Here is an 18,425-nt window from a genome sequence, read left to right as displayed (position 1 = left end):
CAACACTTCACCTGCATTAACTCATTTAATCCTAATCATAACACTAATAAATAGGTATCTCCCACTGTATACATGGGAAAACTGAGTCACACAGAGATGAAGTAACTTATCTCAAGTTGCCCACATTGTGAGAGGTGGAAAGAAAGGCAACAATGACAGGGATAGAAAAATCACTCAACTTACTATTAGAGATGTTAGAGTTGGAAGGGACTAGAAATCCAGTTAACTTTGGCTTTGTCATTTTATACATGAGAAAGCTAAGACCAGAAAGCCTTGGTGCTTGGCCACATTGCTAGTTGGTGGTAGAGCTGAGACTAGACCCAGGTGTCCTGACCTCTTTTATAACTCCTCATAAGCTCTGGAAGCAATGACTCTAGACAACAAGAAAAAGCTGTCTGCACTTGAAACTGTGCAAAAAAAACAAAAACGAAACAAAACAGAAAACAAAAATCCTTTTAGGTGCATTTTCTTTTCTGCCATGCTCCTATGTGTTCAGAGTAATCAGGTTTGTCTTCTCACATAATGGTCGTGATCAATAACTTCCAAAGCAAGTTCATCACAATATCACATGGGATATTTAATGAGTACTATCATATTAACTGCTGGACCAAACATGTAGTGCATAAGTGAAGGTGCTTATTTGTGATTTGAAATGATTTCAAACCACAAACATCTGTTGAGAATCGCCCCATGCAGGAAAGGCAGTAGGTACTATGGGGATTACAAAAATGTGCAAGGAAGATTCCTTCTTGCCATCCACTGGGGAAAAAAGACATGCTCTAGTTAAAACACAGTAAGTGGTCCAGGGACATGAGAGAAAATGGGAAGAACTCAAATGGAGAAGATTAAGGAAGACTCTGAGTAGAAATATTAATAAAAGTGAACTTTATCTCATGTGAAAGAAATGAGACTGAATTATTCCATTATAGGTCCTCCTAACAGAATTTTCCAGATTTAGCATATTCTTATCTCTAAGTGATGATATAAGAAGAATATTAATATCTTTTCTCTACTAATTTGGAAAGAGAGAAGAAAGAAAATGAATACATATTATTTTCATCTATAAATTGGGGCCTAGAATTAGATGACATTTGTTATGAGCTGACATTTGTTATGTTCTCATCTTAATTGACCCCAATGATTAATTTACGAAAAAAGCAGCCACATGTATTCCAACAATGTTTAGTGGCACTTGCTGACCAATAAAGGTGTCTAATTTTTCTATATGAGTAATCCATAAACCGAACATATCCACATATTAATATTTCATTATTATCACTATAATAGGCAGAATTAAATCCATTCCCCTAGGCTTTCTAAAACACAAACAATATTCTGATTTTAATTTTTAAAATGTGCAGGAATCTCCTGTCATGACAATTTTTAAACACTGCAGAATCTCAGGATAGAGGGAAATCTTAAAGATCATCTGGTCCAATCATCCTGTCAATGAGTCAATCCCTTCTACAATATCCCCACCAAGTGGTCATCCACTTTATGCTTAGTTGCATAGAGGTCCAGACTATTCTCCCTAACAGAAAACTTAAGATTTGGATGGCTCTTCTTTAAATAAAAAAGAGAAAGAAAAAGAAAACCAGAACCCAAATATATCTTTCTGAGGTTTCTACCCATTGAGTCAACTTCAATCCTTTGGAGTCATCTACTCCTTCTTCCATGTGACAATTTGATATTTCTGATGACAGCTATGTTCCTGCCCTCTCTCAAACTACCACCCCGACCCCAAAGTCTCCTCTTCTGCAAGCATACTCTCCCCAGACTTCTCCACCACTCCTCACATGGGTTCCCACAATCCATCCTAAAGGCTCTCCTGAGGACAACCTCTAGTTTATCTGCATCTCCCTCCCTCCTTTGGTGGTATGCATGGCAAAGCACAATTCTCAGAAGTGCACTGAACACTGCAGAGAAGGAGACCAGTCATCAACCTCCTTCTTCTAATATTGTTCTCGACTACAACATCCTTGAATTATATTGGATTTTTTGTTGAGTGCATATCTGTTGAAGAAATTAGGCAAAATACAAGGGCGATAGGATTATCAGAGGAACAAAGATTTATTTTTTTCCTAAGGAAGAGAGGAAAATTCTATTCATGCATTTTCATGGATGGGAAGTTCACTTCAAGTGTTCAAATCAATCTTAATATCTCAAGAGTATTCTGCTCAACTTGGATAGCCATCACAGCACCCTAGGGTTAACAAGATATTTGAGCCCTCTTTTTTGATCTTACGAGGGGTGGGTTAAGCAAGGCTGGACCAAGCAAGAGCCCGCAGAGATGCAGTTCTGTTGAACCACTAAAGTTAATCAGAGGCACATGGGACTAGAAGAATGAGCCAGGCTGGGATCTTTAAGGGATGCCCATAGCCCAAATGCCAGGGAGAGAAAACATGAAGACTGCTTCTGAAGGCACAGTGTGAGGTTTGGTAAATGGAGCCATGGGTTCAGAACTGTGTGGAAACTGGATCAAAGTGAAAACAGGGCGGAAACAATTCAGAGGAGGCTGTAGACCAAGAGAGCAAATTGAGTCCAATGAGTTAACACAAAGGGCCAGAAATCAAATAAATAATGGATTTCACAAAATGAAACCTCTAACAAGGCCAAAGCTAGTTCAGAATCTGCAACCCAGTCATTAACAAGTACTGGTAAAACAGCTAAATGTTGAAATATATTTAAAATCTATGACTAAATGTGTATATGAGTAAATACATTAATACTTAAGAACTTCTGATCTATGATATCTGGGAAAAATATAATGTCTCATGTCTTTGAAAGCTACAGATTAACAGATTAATATTCCTTTAGGAATTTTTTTGAATAGCACTGCCATTTCCTAATATCTAGAGCAGATGGAAAACTTAAATGCCCATAGAGGTCAGACAAATAATGCAAATGTATAAAACTTTCTTACTACAATGGGAAGTGGTAGTGTCCTAGACAAATGACACAGACCACGCCCATCTAAGGAAGCCAGCCCATACTGAGTTCTGCTTAATATCATGTAGGAAAGTGGCCCAATATTGCAGTATCTTGATTTTTTTGAAAGAAGCTAGAAATCAGAATGTGCATGCATATGTGTTTTGGAGAAAGAAGAGAGAGATCTTGATTTTTAAATGTTGACAATGTAGTCTAATTTTTTTTAACACTTCATCCTACACTGAAGATCCCAAGGCATAAAAAGGGATAAGTTACTGCCCAATATTTAAACTGACAACTCTGTGATTCCACTCTTACATTGGCTCACCACACTATAAACTCCAGTAAACAATGGAGGTAGGTGATGGGTGACCTTAGGATATTTACTAAGACAAGGCAGAAAGAAGTACTTCAAGATGACTATTGATAGACCACTATGTCATAGGTTCCTTAAGGAGAAGGACCATGTCTGTTGTGTTTCCCACTCTTTCACTAATGTTGGCACTATACGTGGCCCATAATAGACCCTTGATAAATATCCATGAAATAAATTAATACATGAGACTCAATGAAGAACAGAGAAAGCATTGGCTAAGAGCCAATTATTATTATATTGAATTATTCAGAGAGATGTTTACAATCATGCCATTTAACACCCTGAAGTAAATCACACCTACCAGATGAACATTTACAAGTGAAAAAAAAGTTTTAAAGTCAAGGAGAAAAATTAAAACCTGGAGATATTTCTGGCTAAACATGGAATGTTAAAGCACATGTTTACCCCCACTTCCTCCGAAAATGTCTTCATATAAGAGGAAAAAATTTAAAAACCCCAAGCCCCATGGGCAAAGTGAACCAAGGAAGGTATCAACGCAAAGAAGAGTGAACAATAAAACCTCTAAAAATGGAAAGTGTCTGGGCATAGACCATGTCAAAATCTGGTGCCTGCAGAGAGAGATTCAAAAAGAAATGTCCCCACAGGGGACAAATGAGCCACAGGGCCCTGGAAAAGCTCAGGAATGTCACATTAGAGATCTGAGTATGGGGCCCAGATTAATTAAAGATTAATATAAGGTACAATTTGATGTCCTGATCCCTCCCCATTCCCATAGCTTGGTGACTTCTCCCCAATCTGGGCAAAAGACACGAGGTTAATTTCTAAAGAGATTTGCATATGAGGATGGTGGTGAAACCCTGTAATTATCTGTTATGCCAATAATGCTTTATAGCAAACAACCACATAACCACAGTGGTATACAACCATACAACAGTATTGCTTAGGAATACGATGTTAGCTGAAGGTTGTCTAGGAGGTGGATCTTGTCTGCGCATGCTCACATGCTGTAACATTGGTTGGTTAATCTAGGATGGCTTTGGCTAGGGTGACTATGTGGACTCCACTCTGACCTACAAGCCTCTCGTCATCTGGCAGGCATGTTCAAAATGTTCTTATGCCAGTGACAGGCCTGAGAGAACAGGTAAAAATGCACACTTTTTGAAGCCTAACCTTGGAAGTGATACAGTGTCAATCCTGTCATATTTTATTGCCCAAAGTAGAATAGACTCGGGACCCCATAAAAAGACCCCACCTATTCAGGGAGAAGAACTACAGTCACACAGCAAAGGGTGTGAATACAAGGAGGCATGCTGTTATTGCAATCTACGACACCTGTACTAAAAAAGAGGGCAATTAAGTGAAAGTCTGAATGCTGACAGTGAGACCACTCATTCCTATGCCCACATTCAGCTCTGAGAATGCTGCCATCCAACCTAAGACCTGCCAGATAGAATAATATTCCTCTCCAGAGAAACTAATGGACCCAAGAGAAAAGAACTAAGACAGACATTTTAGGGATCTCCTCCCATAAGGAATTTTGCATACTCTTTGTTAATATGCTATTAAGCCCATTACCAATACATTTTTAGTGCATCACTTATAATTATGAATGGACAGTCTAGGTTCTCCAAACATTTGAGGAAATCCCCTAACAAAAAATGCATGAACAAAAATCAAAAAACAAAAAACCTAGAAAGAGACTCAGAGAAAACAGTGCAGGAAGCAAAGAAAAATTTTAAAACTAAGTAAATCATCTCTTAAATTATAAATTAAAAACCATTATTTTAAAAACCCAAATATTCAATCAAAAGATTAAGTTTTTAAAAAAAACTCAAAAAGGACAACAGACAATAAATGGAAATAAGTGAGAAAGAATAACAACAACAAACATAATCAATCAGTAGAGAAGTTTCAATACATGAAAGGAAAGGTCTAGGTATTATACAAGAAGAAAGTCCCTGAAATGTTAAAAATGATTTAGCTATAAAATATAGACCAGGTACCCAGAGCAAATTATGTACTTCTTTTATTTTTTTAATATCATAAAAAATCTGGTTATTTGATTATCCATTCAAGCATGCCTCTTTATTCCTCTTTTATTAAATACGCATGTTGCAAATAGAGGTAGGAATTACATCTGAAAACAAAGAGATATTCCACTATCAGGAAGTTCTCGATCAGCAGCGTCTGAAAAAATTTTATTTTTTACATGATCAGCAGCGTCTGAAAAAAAATCCAGTAAAGTCAAGGTTGAAGGACAAGATTTCTTAGGCGGAGCCATCACTTCCTTTGTCTATGTGCTGGAAGTGTTCAAGTCTGTCGTTACTCACAGGACGCTCCTTATCTCATCTGGCGTCTGGCAACTTTTTCAGTGCACTGTGTTCCTTGACTAGTGCTGTTAACAAATCCAAACCACTATAAGGAACAAGTCTCCATACAGTCCCTGCCTGCCCCCCAAAAGATGGCTCTAACTGTACTACAGGAGCTTAATTTAGTTATTGGAATACTTTGGCTCAACATAGTCCTTTAAGAGCTCCAGCTTTTAAATCAGTTTATTGGGAATTGCTAGCTTTTTTTGATGGCTTACTATGTACTAGGCACTGTTTGAAGTGTTTGTTAGACATTAGCTCATTTTATCCTTAAAGCAAGGCTACAAGGCAGATATTATCATCGCACATTACAGATAAGAAAACTCAGAAACAGAGAAGCTAAGTATAGCAGCAGGATTTTTAATCCAACTGGTTTCAGTTCTGGAGCCCACTAAACTTTCCTGCTTTATTAGTAAGTTATGCTTTAATTATTTAAGAGATTCACAGATTATATATGTATAGCCAAATACTATTTCACTGAAGAAATTCCTTCAATATTCCAGCTCAACGTGAGGACCAGGGCTCTGGCCCCTAGAGGTTTGCTGAAAATCACTGACATGAGGCAGACTGATTAACAGAAGAAAAGGCATAAAAATTTATCTAATGTGTGTACATAAGAGCCTTCATAATTAAAACCCAAAGATATAGGGGAAATTGTCCATTTTTATGCTTAGATTCAACAAAGTATGAGTAGTCATGTAGAAATATGACTGGACAAAAAGGGCACGAGCTAAAGCTAAGAGAATGAGTGGGGAAGTCGAGCAGGGCCAGTCAGTCTAGATTCTTCTTGGCTTCTCTGAACATGCATTCCTTCCTTCTGGTGTGGGGTAGAGCCCTCTCTGGAATAGCAGTCTTATGACCTAGAATCAAACAATGTGGGTCAGATAATTTCTTTATGGCCAGTTCTTACATAAAATATTTTCCAATTTATGGCTGGCTTTTGGGAAAAGAGTTACTGCTTTCTATGACCTTCCTTGGGGAAGGATTCTGGTTTCCATGCCTTGAGGAAAAATGGGACTGAGAGATAGGAGGGCAAGAGAAAGTCAGAGAAAAACTTTTTCTTCTAAGGCTGCTGTGGAGGCTCTCATTTGGAGGTATTATATTCTGAGCCTGCATTAGTCTGTTCTCATGCTGCATCGAGACTGGGTAATTTATAAAGGAAAGAGGTTTAATGGGCTCCCAGTTCCACCTGGCTAGGGAGGCCTCACAATCATGACGGAGGATGAATGGGGAGCAAAGTCTTACATGGTAGGCAAGAGAGCATGTGCAGGGGAATGCCTCTTCATAAAATGATCAGATCTCGTGAGACTTACTCACTATCACAAGAACAGCATGGGAAAACCGGCCTCCATGATTCAATTATCTCCCATCAAGTCCCTGCTGTGACACATGGGAATTATGGGAGCTACAATTCAAGATGAGATTTGGGTGGGCAGCCAAATCATGTCAGAGCCTAATATCAGTATTCCTGCAAAATTTTCAAATGAACTATTTGTGTGTGGGTGTTGGGGGGGTTGGGTTATGAGAGTAGATTGGTGGTTTCAGAGTAATAGACCCAGAAATTAACTTCCCTGCGAAGTCTAGGGGATATAGCCCTGACTTTCCAAGAGAACATAAATTGTCCTGGACATGATGGATTTTCTGTCCTCATGAGCATGGAGACTTAAATCTGTGTGCCAGATACTTTGCTAAGTGCTTTCATACATCATTTTATATAACCCTCACAACAGCACTAGGAGACAGCCATTAATTAACTAATTCCACATTTTGAAAATGAGGAAACTAAACCATGAAGAAGATAGAACATTAATCCAAAATTTCACTGCTAATAATTGTCAAGGTTAACTTCAAACCCAGTTCTTTCTAACACAAAAGCCCAGGTTGTTTTTCCACACTACTGAAGTTCAATAAACCATGGTAGAGAACCCTGGTAACTTAAGTTTGTAGCTCTGTGCTCTATGTTTTTACTTTCTAAATAGTTTATTCTAGAAAGATATTTCATCGAGAAGTTTTGAAAAATTCATTGTCATTCTTACTTGTAGTGATATTTTAGAGCTAATAAATGGGCATCATATCTAAATGGCATGAAGTGAGAAAGTCAGATTTTGGACCAGCCAAACTAGTACCTGACTCATTAAATAAACAAATTCAGTTCTGCTAAGATGGGCAAGACATGGGGGATACAAAGTTGAGTAAGGCACAGCAGCCCTCGTGTATAAGAAATTGATAACCTAATAGAGTTAATATAAAAACACCATAAGTGTGCCATGGAAGTTCAAAGGATGGGGAGACCACACCCACTGGGGACAATAGTAGAGGTTTCAAAGAGCTATTACCTAATGTGGGCCTAAGAAACGTGAGATAGGAGAGGTGTAAGATGCATCCAGGTGAAGGGAAGATCACCAAAATGGTACCAAGGCAGTGAGGCCACCAGACCTGCTCTTCAGATATATCTGAAACATGGGAAACAAGCCAAACTTAGGGAAGAAGTTTGATGACTCAAATCTATGTCTGGTGAATAGATGAAACTATTTAATATAACTTTGGACTGAAAGAGACTTATTCCACAGGCTTCCTTTGCTTCCAGCACATTTCTACCATTGTCCAGTTCCAGGGGAAAAGCTTAGAAAACATCTCTTGATGCTAACCTCCAACTAACTTGTTTTAGTCTCAAATTTGGCCATAGAAAACTACAATACTATCCAGAATCAAACATCAGGTGCCAAATTTTATTCCATGCAGACATTTTATATAGAATTACAGTCCTTAAACATAAAGGACCCATACATGAGAGAAAGTCTGACAGATCTTTAATTATCCACTGGGAAATAGCTATACAGCTGAAGTCAGCCTCCTTAGAGGACATCCACATTTTACGTTTGTAACATTGACACAAACATTTGCTTTTGGATGAATTTTTAAATAACTTTTTTGTGTCTAAAAGTAATAAAAGACCACTCTGAAAAATTTAGAAAACATAAAAAGGAATAACTAAAAATAGCAATCATCCATGGACAACCACCATTGAAATTCCTTTCTTTTACCTGTTTTATATGTTTGAGATCATATTATTAGCATATTTTATATACTATACTTTGAGATGGAATCTTGCTATCACCCAGAGCGAGTACAGTGGCACGATCTTGGCTCACTACAACCTGCTCCTCCCAGGTTCAAGTGATTCTCCTGCCTCACCCTCCAGAGTAGATGGGATTACAGGCATGCGCCACCACACCTGGATAATTTTTTTATTTTTAGTAGAGATTAAATTTCACCATGTTGGTCAGGCTGGTTTTGAACCCCTGACCTCAGATGATCTGCCCACCTCAGCCTCCCAAAGTGCTGGGATTACAGGGATGAGCCACTGAGCCCAGCCTTATTTGGTCACTTTTATAGCATAAATTTATTTCCATAGTATTTATTTCTCTGTTAATAAACATGTAACTGGTTCTAATATTTTTGCTATTTTAAATAATGTCCCAGTGGACATCTTTGGATTGAAACATGTTCATTGCTAATTGTTTTTCTTAGGATAGAGTCCTGCATTGAAAGTATTCATTCTAAATATATGTAAGTTCTTTATACCTTGGATAAATATTTCCAATTTGTTTTTCCAGAAAGATACTCTCAATTTACAGTCAGCTTTAGTGACTTCTATAATGTTCATAGGATATATGTTCATAGGATTGTTCCAAAAGCTAACCAAGCAAACAGGCATATTTGAGTCCTCACTCCTAAATTCAGAACTGGACTCACACCGGTCTATTGGTACTTCACCTTCCTTTCCATGCATCACTTTTCTTCCTTCATTCTTTCAACACTCTTTCCCCAACAGCCACCAGTTTTCTTGTCTTAGCCTTTTTTTTTTTTTTTTTTTTTGTAAAAGAAGAAAGGATCTTATGGTGTCAAGCACACTGCACACTACGGCATCAGGACTTTTCCCAGGACTATGGCCATTTATTAGAGAAAATGCCCTGGAGAGGCCAGGTTTCATCTACAGGAGTGATACACTATGAAATGTAGAGCTCAACAGGAAAAGTAATAGGGACAGAAGGTTCAAGATTTCTCAAATCACACCACATAAGCAGCCATGAACTTTTAAGGAAAATTGGACCTGCTCTTTTTGTAAAGGATAAGCCACTGTTTAGGGAGCTTTCACTTTGCAAACGGACCCATTCACGTGTTTATCTAGTGACTAATCGCTGTACTAACAGTCTCATCAGAAAGGCCTCTCTTGGGCCAGTCTTCAGAGAGATCACAGGACTAAATATGGGAAGTGAATGGCATATATTTGGACCCAGGGATTTGGATCCAGATCTCTATGGAAATAAAGCAAAAGCCCATGTCTGTCAACTTGGCCCTTTGGGAAAGTATATAAAAATCCTACCTAGCTAAAGAAATGTTTATAAAAGAGATTTGGCAGTCTAAATCGTTGTCATTCTGCTTATTAATAAATAGTGATATGTGCAATTTAGCTTTACAAAGGGGGAAAAGAAATGTCTCCAAAGCAAATAGCTGTTGAAATATAATAAAGAGATCTCCCTCTGAGCTTTAGTGACTTCTATAATTTTTCACTTGGTAAGTTTTAATAGCTGAAATTTCTATTATGGATGGGATAAGGAAAGTTTATTTTTAATTTCTTCTTGATAAATCAGAAGAAAATAAGAAACAAAGTCAGAAAACAATCCATTCAAGCCGAATTTAATTCTTGAGTCATATATTTGAAAGCTAGTCATGTATTCAAGAAATAGGAAAAAAGAAGTAAATTCTTCCATCTCCCTAGGAATCGATGCTCATTTTCCAGACAATATCACTTCATCAGACTTTTACCCCAAAACTGCCAGACAGAAACGTTGATAAGTATAGCATTCTCTTCCACTCAAATGATAGAATTGTGCATGCCTGCTTGTTTAGCATTGTTTTAGAGAATTTTGTTGTGAGAAGGGGGATTTTTTAAAATAAAGAATTGATGTGATTCTTCTCTCCCCAGGAACTTTAGAACTCATAGAAGATAAGGCAACATCCCCTGAATGACTAGAAATGACTAAGGACTGACAGCCACTTAGAGTGTTATCATTGTCCGAGAGGGCCTGCCGCTGGTTTTGTGCGCACTATCTCCACAGTAGCAGCCACTTAATCGTTCAATGTTATTTGAAGAGGTTTAAGAGGTGCTACAGCTGCTGCATCTCAGGGTTCTATTTTTAATTGGGATGAACTTAACTGGGGCCTGAATCTCTTCAAGAGAGAGACTCTCAGGAAACATTTATGGCAAATCTACTGACAGCAGCAGAATAGAAAGATAACTCAATAATCAAATCCTCTGAGAATAAAGCACTTTTCCAGAAAGTCAACCTGAACAGAAGAGTTGGAGGAATTTTCAGCCTCTGTAAAAGATCCTTGTCTGCAAGGTGGACAAAATGCATATTATAACTTATGTTTTGCATTATGGAATAGGACACTAAGGTTCAGAGAGGTTAAGCAACATTCTATGGTCACTCAGTTAATAAGTGGTAGGGCTTTGACGAGAATCCACATCTCCTGACTCCATTTACAGTGATATTTCTACTATGCAGTGCTTTCTGGTTACATACATTTTTGAAGGGCTTTATTGCCTTTGTTTCTTTGTTTTCCTAATCAATGGCAGGGTTAGTTAGCTGTTCATTCTCCTTTAAGTTAGTGGGTGGATCTGTGGTCTTACTAAATAATCATGGTAAGAATGAAAGGTTCAACTGAAGCTCTAGATCACAAAAAATGCAAATAAACTAATATAATCAATATAACAGTAAACTAGGCAATATTACCAATACTGTTTGACCTACTCATTCAGTGTGAGAGAAGGATGATTGCTTTGATTGTTCACGTACAAACAGAAAGTGACTCTCCCTGTCAAGGACGGTGTAAGACATCCTTTCCAACACACAGAGAGAGAATGTTGATCCCACAGAGAAACAGATCCTACAAAGAAACAGATTCATCAAAGAAAAGCAGATGAGACTATTTGAACTAAGAAAGAGAGTTGCAGTGTTGCTCAGTATCCAGATTCTAGAACTAAATTTTTTTCTACAGTTAAGTATTAGAAACAAGAAATAAAGATCTAATTGGAGACCAGGAGGTGTAGAATACACAGTAGAGCCTCCAGGCAGTACTGAATTTCCCCTCAACACACTGGCTAATAGTTACTTCACCTCTTTAGCGAGGATACAAAAAGCGAATGTACAAAAGTAACACCAAAAGTCCACCTTTGTTATTGTTTGGCCCACCAATTTGAATTATTGGACAGTAGTCAAATTCCTAGACTACCAGTTGATCCTAGGTACTACATCTTAGCAAGACCTAGTTTTTCCTTACATTGTTGTATATACAAAAATTCTCAGGAGGTACTGAGAACTTTTTGGATTTTCAACACAAAATATCTCCAAAAAGAGAGCTAATAATAGGAAAGTGTCAAGACAGTGAAGAAGTCTAGGAAAATGAGGTGTGAACTTAAATCTCTCTCATGAACATCCAAATTCTACTCATTACAGCTCATTGGTCAATGTACTGCTTGTGTAAAACTGTTTGTAAAGTTAAATATATTAGATATAGTAGGGACACTTGGACCGAGTGAAACCATCCTTATTTTACACTTAAAATACTACTGATCAAAGTAGACAATTCTGAAAAAGCAAAGCCTAAATGGTTATCTTAATGAGATACATATCCACGTGGATTTATGACAAGTTACATAAGAACAGACAGGATGGTCTCCAGCATGCCACTCGTGGCAGTAGGAGTAATTAACTATTTGCACTACCCTATTATTAAGGACAAAACCACATATGCTTATGTGTGGACAAACTGTGGGCTTATGGGAAGGAGAAGAGATGCAGAGCAGAAGATGTGTATTATTAATAAATGTCACTATGGATTACTATGGACTCTTACTTGCTTCCCATTTATCTCTGATTAATACTCTCAGAGTCTCTCAGCTAAGACAGACCTAGGAAAATAATGAAGGTAATAAAGTTTGTATCCAGTGAACTTTCCTTGCCTATGTCTGTCCACCTCTTCATTCTAGCATCTTCTTCTCACTCTTATTCACTTGGAAGACTTCCAGCACACTCCTATTGCCCCAGATGGAGACAAGCCAACCTGAGCCTTCTTGTTATTTGCCTTCCTAGAAAGCCCACCTTGTTGCAGAGCACTGGTTGTTAAATGAGAAGGCATTTTGAGTTAGGTACAGTCAAAGAAGAGAAGAATAGATGTTTCCATATAGCAATTTAGTATAGGAAACTTGCTGGACAAGTATTGAAAAATTAAAAAAAAAAAAAAAAAAAAAAACGGACACTAAGGTAACACCAGTAATAAGCACAAGGGATTGTGAAAACACAGAATCTTTGAGGGGGAGCCCAGATCTGGGACTCACACTTCATTGCTGCTGGTATCTCTCAGGGGGTGCAACAAGACTGATTTTGGGAGTACCCAAATAATCTAGAAACTTCCCTGCCACTCCAGGGTGAAAAGTCACTGTCGAGGTGACACTAATGGGAACAGGAAGAAGCAATCCTCTCTTCCCTCTGGCAGGCTTGTGGTCCTCTTCTAGTGCCACCTAAGAGCCAGATGGTGAAAAAAACCCAGAGTCACAAAGAATACAGAAAGGTGTTTTCAAAGTGGAGACAAGAGCTTAATAACCACACAGGTGATAAGTCAAGCAATGGTCTAATGCTGCTTCTTCTTGAGTAACATGTACATTTTAATTGCTTTACTTCTGATTAAATAGCAATGTAAATATTTTCAGACTTGGACGGGATAATAAGGACTAGAAAAGGAATGAACATATTTTGAGGGCTAAAGAAATTACCTACACTTCAAATATCAAGTGACTGCATTTTCTCCTAAGCAATAGCGTTCAGTGTTCACTGCACACTGGAATCATCTGAGAAGCCTAAAAACTACACATGCCTTTGTCCCACCTCCAGAGATTCTGACTTCATTGGTTTGGACTGCAACCTGGACATGGAAAATATTAAAATACCAGGTGGTTATAATGTACAGGCAAAGTCGAGAACTACAGAGAAGGCAGATAATAGTGAACACAGCTGCCTAGCACTAGCATTTGTGGAAAGGAAAAAGGTTTGGAAGTGAGGTGGTAGGGGAGGAAGCCTTCTGCCTTGAAGGCACCTTCGCTGTGCACAAATATAGCTAATACCCTCCTGAAGGGTGGCTGGAAGGTGAGTATTTAGGCTACATGTTAGCACAGTCCCTTAGAGAATTAAGGAGCACAGTATATGGAGGGGGAAAGACACATGCAGCAATAAATGATTGGCGGTGAGAATGCAAAGGGTAGAATTATAATTTTAAGAGAGAAACTAAAATTGAACCAAGGGAAATGGAAAGTTAAACAATACAACATAAAACTCAGTGCCCAGGGTGACTTGTATCTCTCTTACAGCTCTGTAAATGTGATATCATTTAGTCCACAAGTGTTTGCTTTTCACAGATTTGCTCTTTATCAAGCCTGTTCACCTTGTGCCTTCTAAAACTGATGTAACACAGCTGAGAGAAAATCTTTGCTGAATAACAAATAAAATATTTGTTAAGTGAATAAACATAATGAATATCTGCCATCTTCTAGATACTGGATTAGGCCCTAGAAAAAAGCAAATATGAATAAGACATGGTTCCCAGTGGAAAGACAGAAGAGACCTCATTTGTAACATGTGGTATATTGAGTAGTATGAAAGACATAAAAAGTCACAGTACACTGTGGAAATTACCCCTATGGGAAAGGCACTGTTTTACCCTCTAGAAGTAACATACAGGGCTCACCTTCAGGGAGCTCACGGTCCAAAATATTGGGTCATGGAAAAACCTAATGCCAACTGGTACAAGTGACTAATCATAGGTATCTCATCATCCAATCAGCACACAGCTGTCATCCCTAGTAGGGGATCTTTCTAGCCCCACTGTTCTGCTTTTTCCTGGACGTCCTCACTGGGATTCTGGATAGTTCTAATACTAACAGAACCCCTTTGATCTGAGCTCTCTGTTCTAGACTGGAATCACTTCTGACGACTTCTTTCTAGCCTAGAAAAGCTTGTCTAGAACAATAACTTTCAAACTGTTATCAGCTGCAACCCATATTAAGAAATACGTTTTCATCAGGACTCAGTCTATATACATCTGTGTGTGTCTGTGTGCAGGTGTATAAAAAGCTGATTCAAGTTTCATGCAACAGTGCCTTCATCATGACATGAAATGCACTCTGAATTGTTTGTATACTCTATCCTATTTTAAAATATTTTTCGATGTGCTAGTTATGACTCAGTATATTGATTTCATGACCCACTATTGAGTTGCAACCCACATTTTGTAAAGCATTGAGGCAGTCCCTTAAAGTGTGATCCATGGACCAACAGCATTGGCATTGCCTGCGAGTTTGTCAGAAGTGAAGACCCTAGACCAACTGAATCAGAATCTGCTCAGATTATTGAAGATCTTTTGAAAATGCAGATTCAGATTCAATAGGTGTGAGATGGGCCTAAGTTCTCCAGTTTTAACAAGCTTCCAGGTGACACCAATGCTGCTAATATTGAGAGCCTACTTTGGGTGGCGGCAAGGATTTGAAGAGAAGACACAAAGCAGATGGATAAAATTGAAATCACTTTTTGAGGCTCCACTCCGTAAGTTCTGTGGGGGCAGAGATATATCTATATAGATCATCACTGTATCCCACATGCCTAGTAGATTGGCTGGCACACAATCAGTGCTCAGTAAATGTAGAATTGATTCATTGAGTAGATGGATGAAGGAATGAATAAACTCCAGTTAGGCTATAGAATCAACTCAGTCTCTCAAGTATGTGCTGAAGTACAAGTATCACTGTTGGTGAGAAAGGTGAGTTAGATCAGGAACTCGCCCCACTGCCTCAACCACTAATGCAGAGGCAGGCAACTCAAGAATTCTTAATAAATAGAAACATATTTGTTCACAAATTAAACTAGCCTCCTATGTTGGTTTTTGATTTATAAATAGGAAGACCATACAATTTATCGTCCACATAGAGACTCCAAGATTAAAAGAGGGCCCTGTTAATAAATCAGACTGCCTGAACATACAGAGACATACAGGTACTCTAGAAACAGTCAAAATACTACAGCTTCAGGTCAACATGGGGGAAAATAACACCCCTCAAACCACTTTGTTTATACTTTAGCGATAGCACAGGGAGGGAGTTCACCTCGATGTCTCCAGTGTCATCTAGGACCTGACCACTCAGATGCAAAAAGGTCTATTGAATGGATTTGGTGGTCTAGAAACACACAACATACCTTAGTAATAGGTTATCTTGGCTGTAGCCAACGTAGGAAACTAGAAGACATTGGGATAAACTGATTCAAGGAGACTTGGTTTCTTTTCCCTATAATAAAACAAAGAATTCTAAAACTCTGGTTTCATGAAAAAAAAATCACAGTAAAAGCCAATGGCTGAAAGAAAGACAATGAAGTACAGGAAAGTAGGCAACTAAAGATCTGCAGGGGATTTATGGTAGAAATGACAGATGAGAGAATGCCAAGAAACAGGGTCTAGACAGAGTAGCTAGCAGCCAAGCAGAAATGCAGGATAATTAATAAGTTTCACATTTTCAGACAACCAGTTGTGCACCCAGAGATTGTTATTACTACAACCAATCATTGCAGATGGCAAGGCCAGGCTATCTGTAACTTATCCTACAGCCAAAATATCCTGGAGGTACTCCTGGATGGCATCTAGCCAAATTGTGTCAGTTGAAGGAAGCTTCATATCTCTACCATGTCAGAATGGAACCAACTGCCTTTTGAGATAAAACAGCATTCAAATAGAAAACCCTTCAAAAAAGAAGAGACAAAAAATTTATGGATCCAAAGATCCAAGCAGTTGATGTAACCACAGGAATTATTTCCCAGATCTACAGGGACTGAACCATTCCTGGTAGATGTTAGCGCAGTGTTGCTGACTGACGGGAGTTTATGCCGGCTCAGTGCTAGAATCCAGAGACATGCGTCACTGAACAAATAGCTCAGGTTCTCTAATGGGCAGGTGGTGGCACCAGTTCACTAACCAGAAAGAGATGGGAAGGAGGGTTAAAGCTGAGCTAATAGTAGCTCCCTAAGACAGCAAGTCTCCTGCAGAATAGACTCCAGTTCGGGCTTATTCTGGATTTTGAGCTGAATGGTTTGTATGTCATCTTTTATGCCTTCTCAACTTAGTTCTTAGGAGTTTAGAAGAGACAGAAATGGAGTAGAAAGAAACTAAGACCATCATTCAGTAATAATTTACCCTATGGCAAGTGCCATATTGTATCACCTCATTTAAGATTCAGAGCCACACTAGGAATTAGGCACCATTATCCCCAGTTTATATACAGAAAGCCAAGAGGCAGAGAAGTTACTTGCAGATAAGGCAAAGAAGATTTCACGTAAGTGGGAAGCTGTTGTGCCAGGCATCTGAACTGGGGTCTCTCTGACCCCAAAACTCCATTTGAAACTTCCCCATAGAGTCAGTGGCTCTACAGGGAAAGCCCTGCTCACTCCACTCTGTCTTGGAATGATGTGCCCTTCAAACCCAGATGGTACGTTTCCTGTGTGAACTGCAGAAATAATACGTGATTACCCTGGAAACCTGCAGTTTATTATTTCTGTCTTACCCTTAGAACACATGGTGGCCACAGCAGTTGGAAACAAATAAGAGGTGATCTGGTCCTGGGAAAGTGAGTAACCATGTAATTAGCAAAGCTAATGTTGTGCAGTTTCCATAAATAACATGCTGTTTACTTTTGTTATTAAGAGATTTTTAATATTAAAAAGTGTGGGGGGTGTCTACGGTAGACAAAAAAGATGATTTCAGGCACATGGCAAAGGAGGGAAAAAACTTAGTCTAAGAAACTATCTCTTCATTTTTTTAATGATCTTTACATCCTTAAAAAAATCCCCTCAAAATTTTCCTTGCAGTTTGAGGACTTGATTATTTGTTGCATTGGTTATGAGAGTGGTAGAGTGAGACTTCCACCTGAAAATCTGCCTACAGAGAAGACAGCTTGTTATTATTATCCAAGACAGGGAGTCTCATCAAGATTCTACCCCATGGGGTCTGAGCTGTGGCAGAAGAGGATTAAAGTGTTAGATCATGCAGCATAAGCAGTCCCTCCCAGGGTTCTTGGAAATGGCTGCAAACCATTCCTAATCTAGACATTTAAGTCTCCTCACATATCTTTCATTCCTAACTGCCTGGGTCAAACTCATTTTGTCCTTACCTAATTTTTCTGAAAATGCATTATTCAATATTTCTGTTTTGGAAGTATTCTCATCTTTTTCCATTTTGTGGCTTTGCAATCTAATTTCAAACATAAATCCACTAAGTAGAATTGACATCTAGTTCCAGGGTCTGTCCAGGGGACTATAGGCATGCAATAAATGTTAAATCATGATGACAATAGATACAAACAGCAATGTGATCACAGCGAAACACTTCATTTTCCTACTTGCATGAACTCTAAAAGCTTTGACCCCAAAACAGCTTTGTATGCACATGTGTGTGCACATGCACGCACGCGCGCACACACACACACACACGTTTCTATGGTTTCTGATACCATAGGAAGCATTTCCATTCTGCTCCATTGTATGTTTATACAACACCTCATTGCTATTGCTATGGTATCCAGAAACATTGCTTAAATTAAATGAATAGAAAACATCAGGGAAAAAGAAAGGGATTAAAATACAGGGAGTTGAAAGAGAACAGAATAACAGAGGATAAGAATGGGTGATGAT

This window comes from Theropithecus gelada, chromosome 4 (assembly GCF_003255815.1).
Source record: "Theropithecus gelada isolate Dixy chromosome 4, Tgel_1.0, whole genome shotgun sequence".
Classification (NCBI taxonomy): Eukaryota; Metazoa; Chordata; class Mammalia; order Primates; family Cercopithecidae; genus Theropithecus; species Theropithecus gelada.
The sequence above is the reverse complement of the archived record's forward strand: the minus strand, read 5'-3'. Positions refer to the sequence as shown.